Source organism: Onychomys torridus, chromosome 4 (assembly GCF_903995425.1).
Source record: "Onychomys torridus chromosome 4, mOncTor1.1, whole genome shotgun sequence".
Taxonomy (NCBI): domain Eukaryota; kingdom Metazoa; phylum Chordata; class Mammalia; order Rodentia; family Cricetidae; genus Onychomys; species Onychomys torridus.
Genome location: NC_050446.1, coordinates 63,447,404 through 63,459,787, shown reverse-complemented (window position 1 = coordinate 63,459,787; position 12,384 = coordinate 63,447,404). Strand labels below are relative to the sequence as shown.

Here is a 12,384-nt window from a genome sequence, read left to right as displayed (position 1 = left end):
GGTATGATAAAGACCATGATCCAAAGCAACTTGTGGGAGAAAAAGATTATATTTGGCTAACTGTTCATCTAATAGTCCATCAAGAAAGTTAGAGTAGGGACTTATGCTGGAACTCAGAGCCAGGAAGCAGTGCTATGGATTTACTTCCTATGATTTCTTCATCTGCTTATGAAAGGCCTATGTCCATCTGGATCACAGCAGCCTGGGACATCCTAAATCAATAAGAAAATTTTTAAAAATGTCCCATATACCTATCCAGGATAACCCTGATGGAGGCAATTCCTCAATCAAGTTCCCAATGTGCTATGACTAAAACTGGTTTGTGACAAGTTGACAAAAACTGAGCAAAACAGCTGTATTCGTAAAGAAAACGCCTATCCTAACTTAGCACTCCTTTGCAAAAGTGAATTTTATCATTTGTGATATTATAACAGAATCTCTGCTAGATGATCCAAATCATTCTAGGTGTTCATTCTGCCTGATGCTCGGGGCTAGAGATGAGAATTCCCAGGGTTTCCATTAGATGTTGCTTTGCTAAATAGACTCTAAGTCACTGGACTAGTAATCGCAATTAAATGTCTTTTTTTATGAAACAATCTACTTTTGAAAGTGAATACTATACAAAACTGTTCATGTGAAAATTAAATGGATGGTTATTTTATAGAACATACAGAACTGTCCTTCAGCATAAACAAATACAATTTATTTGTAAATAATTCCTGTTGTGAAAATGTGAAAACAAATGTTTCATACTTAAATGACAATAGTTCTGGAAATGTTATACACACACAAACACATACACACACACACACACACACACACACACACACACACACACACACACCAAATATAAAGCCATACTTCTATTTTGTCATATTTAATTCCAGTTAATTCCTTATATTATAACTTTCTCAGTGTCATGATTATGATATCCTTCTTACTTGGAGATACATGTCAGAGTCACAATATTATGACCACATATACAAAATGCAATGAATGAAAGCAGCAGGGTTGGTGCCAACCTATAGCTGATGGCAATTTTGTTTGTAGCATGATTTTATTCTAGTAGAAATTATTAACAGAAATGGAGAAAGACATGTAACACAGCACCAAGGAAGGCTACTATCTCATTCATAAAGGTAATCATACATACTAACTGAATCTACAAAGGGAATGATGCCACAGAAGTGACTGATTTTATAGAAACCATAAGATGACAAAGAAAATATCTTCAAAACTTCACAATGTAAATAAAATTCAACTGACCTGACAGGCCACCAATACTTGGATGAATAGACTGGACATTAGCAAAGAGGGCTATAGAAGGCCATGAAGCAGGAGCTAGAAAGGAGGATTCTATGACACCAAGTGTAAGAGTATCCTTGTATTACAGGTAGTTAAACAAAGTACATTAGACATTAGTGCACATGCACATGACATTATTTTCTAAGTAACAATTTTTGCAGTGCAGCAATCACATCCTTGTTCCTAAGGCTGTATATCAGGGGGTTGAACATGGGAGTCACAATGGTGTAGAACAGAGAGAACAGTTTGTCAGTTCCTGGAGAATGTGTGGACTTTGGCCTCAAGTAGGTAACAGTAGCTGATCCAAAAAATAAAAACACCACAAGCAAATGGGAAGAACATGTGGAGAAGGCTTTTGCACGTCCGGTGGCTGTTGGTAACTTCAGAATGGTGACAATGATTTTGGGTATAAGAAGCAAGGATCAACATAAAAGGGACTGTAGCAATGAGGATAGTCACTAAATAGACAGACAGCTCATTAACAAAAGTGTCTCCACAGGCCAGCTTGAGAATGGGAGGTAAGTCACAGAAGAAGTGGTTGATTTGGTTAGAATTGCAAAAATGTAGAGAGAATATCTGACACGTTTGCCCAAGCTGGAATGGCATTCCACCAAGCCAGGAGCCTGCTGCCAATTGAATACATTTTGTTGGGTTCATGACTAAGGGATAGTGCAGAGGGTTGCAGATGGCCACATAGCGGTCATAGGACATCACAGCCAGAAGGAAGCATTCAGTGGCTCCCAGGATAAGGAAGAAGCAGGTTTGTGTGGCACAGGCCACCTTGGATATACTCCTATTCTGAGTACCAATGTTGAACAGAATTCTAGGAAGAGTGACTGATACATAACAGATTTCCAGAGAAGAAAAGTTTGCCAAGAAAAAATACATGGGCTTCTGTAGTGCTGGATCAAGCCTGGTTATCACAATTATGAAGCTATTTCCAACTAGGATAATTAAGTAAACTATGGAGAATATTCCAAACAGAAACCCCTGGAGGTTGGGTAGGTCTGAGAATCCCAGAAGGATGAATTGTGTCACTGTGGAGGCATTGTCCTCTGACCTGATCTTTGTGTATTCCATGCTTGGAGATGATTCAGTCCAAAGTGAAAGCTGGGTTACTGCATTTGGTTTTCTTATAAAACATATAAGCTACAGATACCACACTCCAAATTTTCTAATGTTCTAAAAGAATAAAAATACACATGTTATATATTTTCTTAAATGTTGAGATATGTAATGTTTTCCAGTCAGGATATGCAGTGAATATTTTCATTATTTTGGTTTATCTATACAGTTAGCATCTTCGATGTTTTAGATTTATTATAAAGGCCACTTTTAGTTTTCTTCTCAAATAACCAAAATCAAAATTTGAGTTAATATTAAGCTTAATAATGATTCATTACTATAATTGACTTTTACTCTCTGCCAAAATAGTTTGTCATTATCATAATTAGCTTGAGATTAATTTCAAAAATTGTAAATAATACATGAGTATTATTCAATACATTAATAATACTCAAAAGTGTGTAAAAAAGTTTCAGGGAATTATATATATAAATATTTCAATCTTATTCTTCTTTGAGGTTTGATGGTTTTATACAGAAGTTACTGTAGTACAAATGTAGGCCATATATTATATGGAATTTACAACATTTAAATGTGTTTTTTATCATTATACAGACACAAAACCAGTGTTATAATGTTTATACAGATTTTAAAGTTTCTGTCCTTAAATTGGAACTTAGGACAAAATAAAGAATGTTAATATCTTCCTATCTCAGGATGCTGAATGATCAGAAGCTGTCTTACCTTTTCCCATCCAACTGTTAGTGTGGTGAGGGAACTGTACCTAAGAGGTACATCTCTATTTTGTATAAACATCTATTGTAGCAAAACTGTGTCCCCCAGAGCTCACTTCATGCTACTCTAAGCCCACTTAGTCACTTTGATTTGTGTTTATACAGATAGCTCACTTGTTCTATTCTTCCATTGCATTCATTTCTGGGAGATTTAGGCTTGAGAATTCTGGATGTTCTCATTAATTTTTGTATGCTTTATTTACCTCAGAACAATGCCTTCCCTTTAAAACTCTTTTATCTCCAATTTCTTACTTTTCAAAACTTCATTATAAGATTTACCAGCATTTAGAAACTCGTGAAAATATTTCATAAATAACAAAACTAAAGCATTCTTTTATCCAAAGTATCACCGATTCAACTCATTCTACTCCTCATTTTCCATCTATATATCCTTCTACCTACTCATACAGCCATTTGTCTATTTTCAATAGTAGATATAATTTTTCTTACTGTTTATGCACATTGGGCAGTATGTGGGAATAAAATGATCATCCACTCTGTCAGAAAAGTGACTATATTACTTTCCTCATAGTATCAACAAATTTTCACATTCAGTGTTATTTACATTAGGTTAAATAGGGAAAGTCACTGCGTATAGGAGTTTGGATCAATTGTGTTTTGAAAGTGTTCTGTGTGGCTTGTGAAATTCAAAATTTTAGTTCATACATAGAAGCAAATGGGGAGGATATAGGGACTGAGATTAACTTGGAATTCCTAAGGATTTTGTGATAACAGTAGGAATGTTAAGTAAACAATTATTATTTTTCATCTGTACAATTTTATATTTAATAATGATGTTATAGAAATGATAGAAATTAATCCCATTTTTAAAATGTTTCAAAATTTATTGACAAAATCTTAATATAAAAGTGTGAACTTACTATAACTGAAACTCAAAATTTACGAATAATTTTAGTAAAAGTTGGCAGAGCTAAACAGTCATTTTAAGATTGTGAAAGTGTTGCACAAACTTTGTCTCCTTCATTACACTACATAATGCATTTAAACATGTTTCCCCATTTATTTAACCCAGAGGAGTACTATATCATCAGGCACTGACAAAACTCTACAACCAGATCATTTCCTTGAAGACCAGAATGTATTATGTGATCCACATCTGTTGTGAATATTGGCCTGATAACCTGTCATTGTCACATTATAAATAATAGATAAGTATAAAGCATGTTTTATGCTTTGGTTTTACTGTGTTTGATCATAGAATGGGATGTGGGCTCTTTCTATATTGTAATCTCTGTTGTGTGACATTTCAGACCATTTCAATGAAAATGTATGTTTCTAAAAGACTTATTTTCAAATATATTAGATGAAAAATATTAGCTGGTGTTTTGCTTTCTATACTTCTCCAAAATATTTTTCCATTTTAATGGGGAATACCAATATTTCATTTTGAAGAGGAAGCATCACTATATGTCGTATTCATATATGATTATCTCAAACAACTAATAAGTGGTATAAGTAAATAACTTTTGAAATAGAAAAAGCAATCTTTTTTTCACACATTGAATTTTTCCATTTTAAACTATAGGTAAAGCAAATGAGATTGTAAATTGAGACATTTACCTGGACCATACTTACATTTTCCATTGTTATTATTTTGATATTTGCCAGCTGAATCTCTGGACTTGTTCATGCTAGACAAGTGATCTACCACTCTGATACATCCTTAGCTCCTGCACCCATAAGCACCTCCTACCATAAAGCATCCCCAAATCATGCAGCAGATGTCCTATCTTTATCTTTGAAAACTTTTTAACAATCAATTTTTGCAATGAAATAAAGCTTTAAGATGGATATATAGGAATTATATAAGTATAATATTCATTATATGAAATAATAAAAAATGAAATTGAGTAATTGTTAGACTTTACAGGAAAATATTGTCATTTTTTTCTTTGACTAAAGATATTTAAGCTTATTTAAATCACATGCCCTGTGAAACATTGAAATTCTTGTATGTCAATATTGTAATTATTAAATAATGTAACATTATAATATGCATAATGTCTATGGGAGCTTACTGAGCTAGTATAAGAAATAAAATCAAAGCTGGGGAATAAAAGCATATACAAATAAATAAATTCAGAAATGTCTTTATTATAAAAATATCTAAGCCAAAATGGAAGACATGTTAATATGTCTTTAATAATATTACTTTCTTTTGTCACAGACATTAATTTAAATAAAAAGAGCTCTTTTGATAACCATAGGTCACAGGCACATTTCAAAGATGTTCATTTAATATTTTGTTCATTTATTCATGTACTTACGTTTTTATGAGATCAGTACTCTAGAACTTATACATGGTAAAATAACTAAATATGTATGTAAGAGAAATTCATTTCCCAAAAATGTCATTAAAAATGAAAAATCAGTTACTAATGATTCTTGATCCCACAAAAGATGATAATATCTTCAGTGATTTTGACAATAATCTCTCCTGCATTAACTTTCATATTTAAAAGGATTTTATAATTTGCCCTTAACTAACTAGTAATATCATCCTACAGCAAACCTTAAAAAGCACAGGGAATTATCATTTTAATATGCATCCAAAGTAGAAATATATGGAATATGATCCTCACCTTTATAAACTGACAGAAGACAAGTAATGATACATAAGTTTGTTTTTAAGCATAAGTATTAATTTATTTATAAAGAGGTTAATCACTTTCTAACACATATTATGCACTGTACTGTTTAATTAGGATACTCTCTGCTCTGGGAATAAGTTCCTTCCCCAAATCACTTTCTAAATGAAGGGAATATTTCCCCATCAATCCAAAAACTGAAGAAAGAAAAGCAATACAAATTGTTAAAGAAGACACAGTTGAGTAAAGTACTCATTTTAGAGTCTAAATATATTTTTATATTTTCTGATTGTGAGGCCGAGGAATAGTGGTGTATGCCATGGGGGGCTTTTTTGTTTAATCATCAGAACCAATTTAGACAATGTGTATCTCTGCCCTGCTATTTGCCTCATGATCAGTTCCTCATTTGACTGTTTATAAACCACAAATCACTTCAGTAAAATTGCAGCAGTTTCACAGCATCTTGTGTCTGTGTCTGTCTGTCATCGCCGACTACCTGCTGTCCTGAGTACCTTCAATCCTGTTCTCCCATGGTCTAGTGGTCCAACTGAGGCCCGGTCCGCGGCACTAAATGATAATTACATAACACTTCTCCCAAACACAGACCAATCTCCCTCATTAACACTGATGCAAAAATACTCAATAAAATACTGACAAACTAAATCTAAGAACACATTAAAAAAATCATCCCCCATGATCAAGTAGGCTTTATCCCAGACATGCAAGGAGGGCTGAACATATGAAAATCTGTCAATGTAATCCATCATATAAACAAACAAAAAACACATGGTCATCTCATTAGATGCTGAAAAAGCCTTTGACAAAATCCAACACCCTTTCATGATAAAGGTCTTAGAGAGATCAGGAATACAAGGACAAACCTAAACATAATAAAAGCAATGTATATCAAGCTGACAGCCAACATCAAGCAAAATTAGAGAAACTCAAAGCAGTTCCACTAAAATTAGAAACAAGGCAAGGCTGTACACTCTCTGCGTATCTATGTAATATAGTACTCAAAGTTCTAGTTAGAGCAATAAGACAACAAAAGGAGATCAAAGGGATACAAATTGAAAAGGATGAGAGCAAACTTTCACTATTTGCAGATGATATAAGATATATGTGACACCAAATGTTTTACTAAGGAACTCCTACAGCTAATAAACACCTTCAATAATGTGGCAGGATATAAGATTAACTCAAAAAATCAGTAGTGCTTCTATATACAAATATTAATGGGCAGAGAAAGAAATCAGAGAAATATCACTCTTTATAACAGCCACAAATAATATAAAATTCCTTGGGGCAACTCTAATGAAGCAAGAACTGTATTACAAGAACTTTAAGTTTTTGAAGGAAGAAATTGAAGAAGATATCAGAGTATGGAAAGATCTCCCATCTGAGGACCAACATAATAAAATTGGAAATCTCACCAAAAGCAATCTACAGATACAATGCAATCCCCATCACAATCCCTACTCAATCCTTCACAGACCTTGAATTTTAATTAATTAATTGTGTTTAAATCCCAATCAGCTTTAGCAATTAGGGAAATGCATTATTAAAATATATGCACTTTGCTAATAGGTAGACAGATGTAAATAGCTTAAAGACATTTTCACAGTTTTTTCTTAAATCAGAAAATAATATAATTCATTTGATTTTAAGGAAAATTGCACTTTGGTCAAAATTTCATAGTGAATCTTGTTTTAAAATTATTAGCTATCATCTATATTACATATTTTGTTAAATTTGAATAAACTATTGATAACATATAACTTAGCCATAATAAAACTCCTTAATTTGCATTTCTTTATTATAAAATTTACACTTATGTATATAAATATGCATTTATAGACACACACACACACATATATATGTGTGACCTCAATTTTAATTCAGTTTCATCTAAATTCACAATGATATTATATGTAATTATAAAATTTCTTCCAAGATAACTCATTCAAATTTACAGTACTGTTTATGAATTTTTTATTTAATATGTATGAGTGTTTTGCCTGTCTTTGTGTATGCATACCACATGTATGCCAAGCACACATGGAGACCATAAGAGAGTATCAGATTGCCAGGAATTACACTTTCTAATGGTTCTGAGCTATCATACAAGAGTTCCAAGTACTCCTAATCACTGAGCCATCATATCTACAGCCCCTAACTGTACATTATTTTTAACATACTATATATTTGAATTGCTGTGTGATGTTTTCTATCTTTGTTATACTTCTTAGTAAAACAGACATGTCATCATTTGTAGTGGCAAAATGATCATTTATGAAGTTTTCCAGGGACTAGTAAAAGAGAATCTGGGAGAGGGACTATGATTGGGAATATGATAAAAAATATTCTAAGAACAGGTACCGTAAATAACACACAGTGTGTGAATATAGAAAAAATCAAGCAATTATTCACTATCAAGCACCAATTACAGAGTATATAAACTGTATACTAGTGAAATATTCAAAATATAGTTACAGACACTAAAGCAGTGAAGTGTTTCAAAAGCAAAAGATGAACTGAACAAAATGTCCTAGAAATGACTACATACAGATAGGGATTTCACTTTCATTAGATTCTGGTTTAGTTAAATAAAAATAATACAGATTACATTTTACAGCACAAAATACGTGTATACAAGTTTTATATATTTTACAACATAAAATTAAAGTGAAATATTTATCCTAACAAATCAAGTGGATGACAGTAGTAGTTCCACCTTTGACAAGGACCTTCAGGTATTCAAAGGGGAATAAAATACCATGAGTAAAATTAATCACATGTTTTCATAGCATCAGGGAAAAGGCTCAGGAACACAAATCTCAAGTGGTACATGATATAACAAAATGCTGCCTTCCCATGATCTGATAATAAAAATCAACTCTCCTGAGGTAATTCCTAAGATTATAAATCCAAAAATATAAGGTTAAAATTACCTTTTCAGAAAAAATCTAAGTAATTTTTTAATTAATCAGCTATACAGCCTCCTTGGGCAAGCATGTTTAAAATCTAATAAAAATACTATTTTGCAGTCAGAACAGGAAGATTCTGACTGCAATGATTATTATCTATCAACCATATTTAAATTATTTTCCTTTTATAGATTGTTTGAAATGAGTCTTTATTCATTTCAATCTGTATGTAGATGCATATGGGAATTCAAGTACTGCATACTGCTTATCTTTATTTTGATTTCCTTTTAATAAAATTTTATTGAATTAAAGATCCTGGAAATATTATATTAGAATAATAATTTGTAAATTTCAAGTCTCATTGAGCTACATATATATAGGCAAACTCACCTATAAATATACATTCCTACATTCTAATATTCATATGTTAACTAAGTCAGGCACACTTAGAAAAATCAGAATTTACATAACTACACATGCACATCAGGCCATATAACTTGATAATCTTTATCCTCATGTTGTTTTCATATTTTTATATTAAATATGCAATATCTGCAGCTGTATACATGCATGTGTAACTTCATATTGCTTACACTATTATTTTAGTCTTTACCTTTGAATGATTAAAAGATTTATCCTTTGGTTACAAATGTTCCCAGAAATATGTACAATAAGTAGGGTTGGCCAAACTGTCATAAACTGTGTTTAGAAAAAAAGTAATCAGGAATTATTTGTAATTTACTATATACTAAGAAATGAACACTTCATTCAAAAATAGTAAAAGATGTTAATTGTATTATTGATTAGGAGTGTGAAGACCACATTTAAAATTCACCATTTTTTGTTGAATCTTGATACTTTGGGAATAATTTTATGTGTATTTGAATATTAAGTCCAGGGAATTTGAAACTTTAATATCTTGCCACTTAGTGTCACTAACTTAGTATATAAAATAATCATTTTTAAATAAAATATTTATTTATTTCAAATAAATAAAATAATTGTCTATTATTTTTATATTATCAGATGACAAAATGTTACACATACAATTTCTGTTATGGAAGGCAAATTCAGGAAAAAATAATGTGTAGAAGGTGATATTTGTCAAGAACACCTTCTAGATTTTAGAGTTTATTAATTGCTATATCAGATACATTATTAAAATTAAGTAATTCAATCCTATTTGAAGGTTGAAGCATAATTATATGTATTTCTGAGGACAGAAATAAATTAAAGGTAAAATAATGTTCTGCATAATGATTGTATTATGAACATATACCCTAAAGTTTTAAAGTTTATTCAAGAAAAATGGACAAGGGAAATTGCTCCTCTATGAATTAATTCATTTTCTTGGGAATTCCAATGAACCTGACATGAAAGTCGTTCTCTTTAACACATTCCTACTTGTTAGTCTCTTTCATATTTGAGCCAATCTTGGGATAATTATATTTATTATAGTGGACTCTCAGCTCAATTTAGCCATGTAAATTTTCTCCAGCAACCTTTCTTTCTGTGACCTATACTATTCCACAACAATTGGACGAAAGAAGCTGCTGGATCTTTTAGCTGAGGAGAAATAAGTTCCCATGGTTGGCTGTGTTCTTTAGTTCTTCACCCTTTGTAATTCTGAGTGTCTAGTGCTGGCAATGATGAACTATGATAATATCAGACCAACAGCAACCCTGTGTTCTACACAGAAATCATGTCCAGTGGGTGTGTTCTATTCTAAGGGCTGGGATTTACCTCGTGGGAAGAGTAGACACTATGATAAATACAACCCTTGTCTTTCACTTGTGTTTCTGTGGGTCCAATGAGATCAACTATTTTTTCTGTGAAGTCTCTTCTTCTATCAATATCTTACTCAGATATAGAGGCCAATGAGGCAGCAATATTCACAGTTTGGGGCTTATTGTGCTAACATCATTTCAGAACTCCTTGTCTCCTCCTGTTACATCGTTTTATTGGTCTTGAAGATGTGCTCTGCTGAGGGAAAAGTCAAAGCTTTCTCCACCTGTGCCTCTCACCTGACTGCAGTTGCGATTCTGCTCTTTATGTATTTCTGGCCAAGTTCTTATTCTCTAGATCAAGACAAAATGCTCTTACTGTTTTACACCCTTGTGATTCCCATGTTGAACCCTCTGATTTACAGCTCAAGAAACAAGGATGTGAAGGAGGATGTGGAAAAGTTGAAAAATAACACAGAGAAACCCTGTCTCAAAAAAAAGAAAGAAAAGAAAAAAGAAAAAAAAAACAAAGAAAAAGAAACATGATTTTTCACCTTTTACTTTCAGATTTTTAGATGTAAATGTACATGATTGCTTTTAATTCATTATGCATCAGGCATTAAAAACATTACATCATAAACTAATTAACACTATATATTAGTTCTAGCATCTAATTTTAAGAACATACTGAGTTGCTGGCAAGCGGGTAGTGCTCATGTGGGAAGGTGCCCCTTCTCCAAGACCCCCCAAGCAGACCCTGCAATCTACATGCCCTGCCCCCACACCCAGCTGCCTGAAACCCCCACCTCTTCCTGATGCTTGGAGACCAATCCTCAGCTCCCATCTGGCTCAAGCTCCCTTCTGGCCCAGAGACGGAGAGAGCTCTCATTGGACAAAGAGCCATCACTGGACCAAGAGTAAACTCAGGAGACAGGGAATCTGCCAGCCCTAATTAGACCAAGAGTGGCTTTCTGAGAAGTAGAATATGCCACCTCTCATTGGACCAAGAGAGGCTTCCTGAAATGCAGAATCTGTCAGCTCTGACTGGACCAAGAGCCCTGATGGGACCAAGAATGAATCCATGAGGCACAGAATCATCTAGCTTGAGTTGACCCAAGAGAAGCTTGCTGAGACACAGAAGCTGCCTGCTCCAATCAGACCAAGAGCTAAGAATAGACCCAGAAGGGCCTGGAGACACAGACACAACAAGCATAGAGTGGACCAACAGCAACTCGCTCTGACACAGGCACAAGTAGATGGGCAAATGTCAAGGTAGAAATACATACAACAAAAAGAGCAATACAGTATTACCAGAAACTAGCCCTGCTCAAACAGCAAGACCTGAACATCACAAGGTGGAAGAAGCAGAAGAAAGTAACCTTAAAGATAGCATCATAAAGATGCTAGAGGCCTTTCAAGAAAAAAAAAATGAAAAAGGAAATTGAGGACAAGATGAACAAAAAAGTGTAAGAAATCAATAAAGAAAATGAGAAAAAGTCAAACAAAAAAATGGGAAGAAATCTAGAAGGAACTAGAGGAAAAGACAAATAAAAAGTGGAAGAAAACAATAAATCCATTAAAGAAAATTATGAAAAAGCAATGAAACAGGTGAGGGAAACAGTTCAAACCCTGAAAAAGGAAATAGAAACAATGAAGAAGACACAAACAGAGGGAATGCTGGAAATAGAAAATCTGAGTAAATGAACAGAAAACACAGATGCAAGCATAACCAACAGAATACAAGAGGTGGAAGAGAGGATCTCTGGTTTATAAGATACAATAGAGGAAATGGATTTGTCAGTCAAAGAAAATACCAATGCCAAAAAAGTGATAACACAAATTGTCCATGATATCTGAGACACCATAAAAAAAAACCTAAAAATAATAGGGATAGAGGAAGGAGAAGAATTCCAAATCAAAGGCAGAGAAAATACATTCAACAAGATCATAGAAGAAAACT

The 12,384-nt window shown here is 33.1% G+C and overlaps 2 pseudogenes; one reads left to right on the top strand and one right to left on the bottom strand.

Annotated features, from left to right (window-relative positions):
• Positions 1 to 1,439: 1,439 nt before the first annotated feature.
• LOC118582950 lies at positions 1,440 to 2,385 on the bottom strand (annotated as a pseudogene).
• Positions 2,386 to 10,008: 7,623 nt separating this feature from the next.
• LOC118581796 lies at positions 10,009 to 10,999 on the top strand (annotated as a pseudogene).
• The last annotated feature ends 1,385 nt before the right edge of the window (positions 11,000 to 12,384 follow it).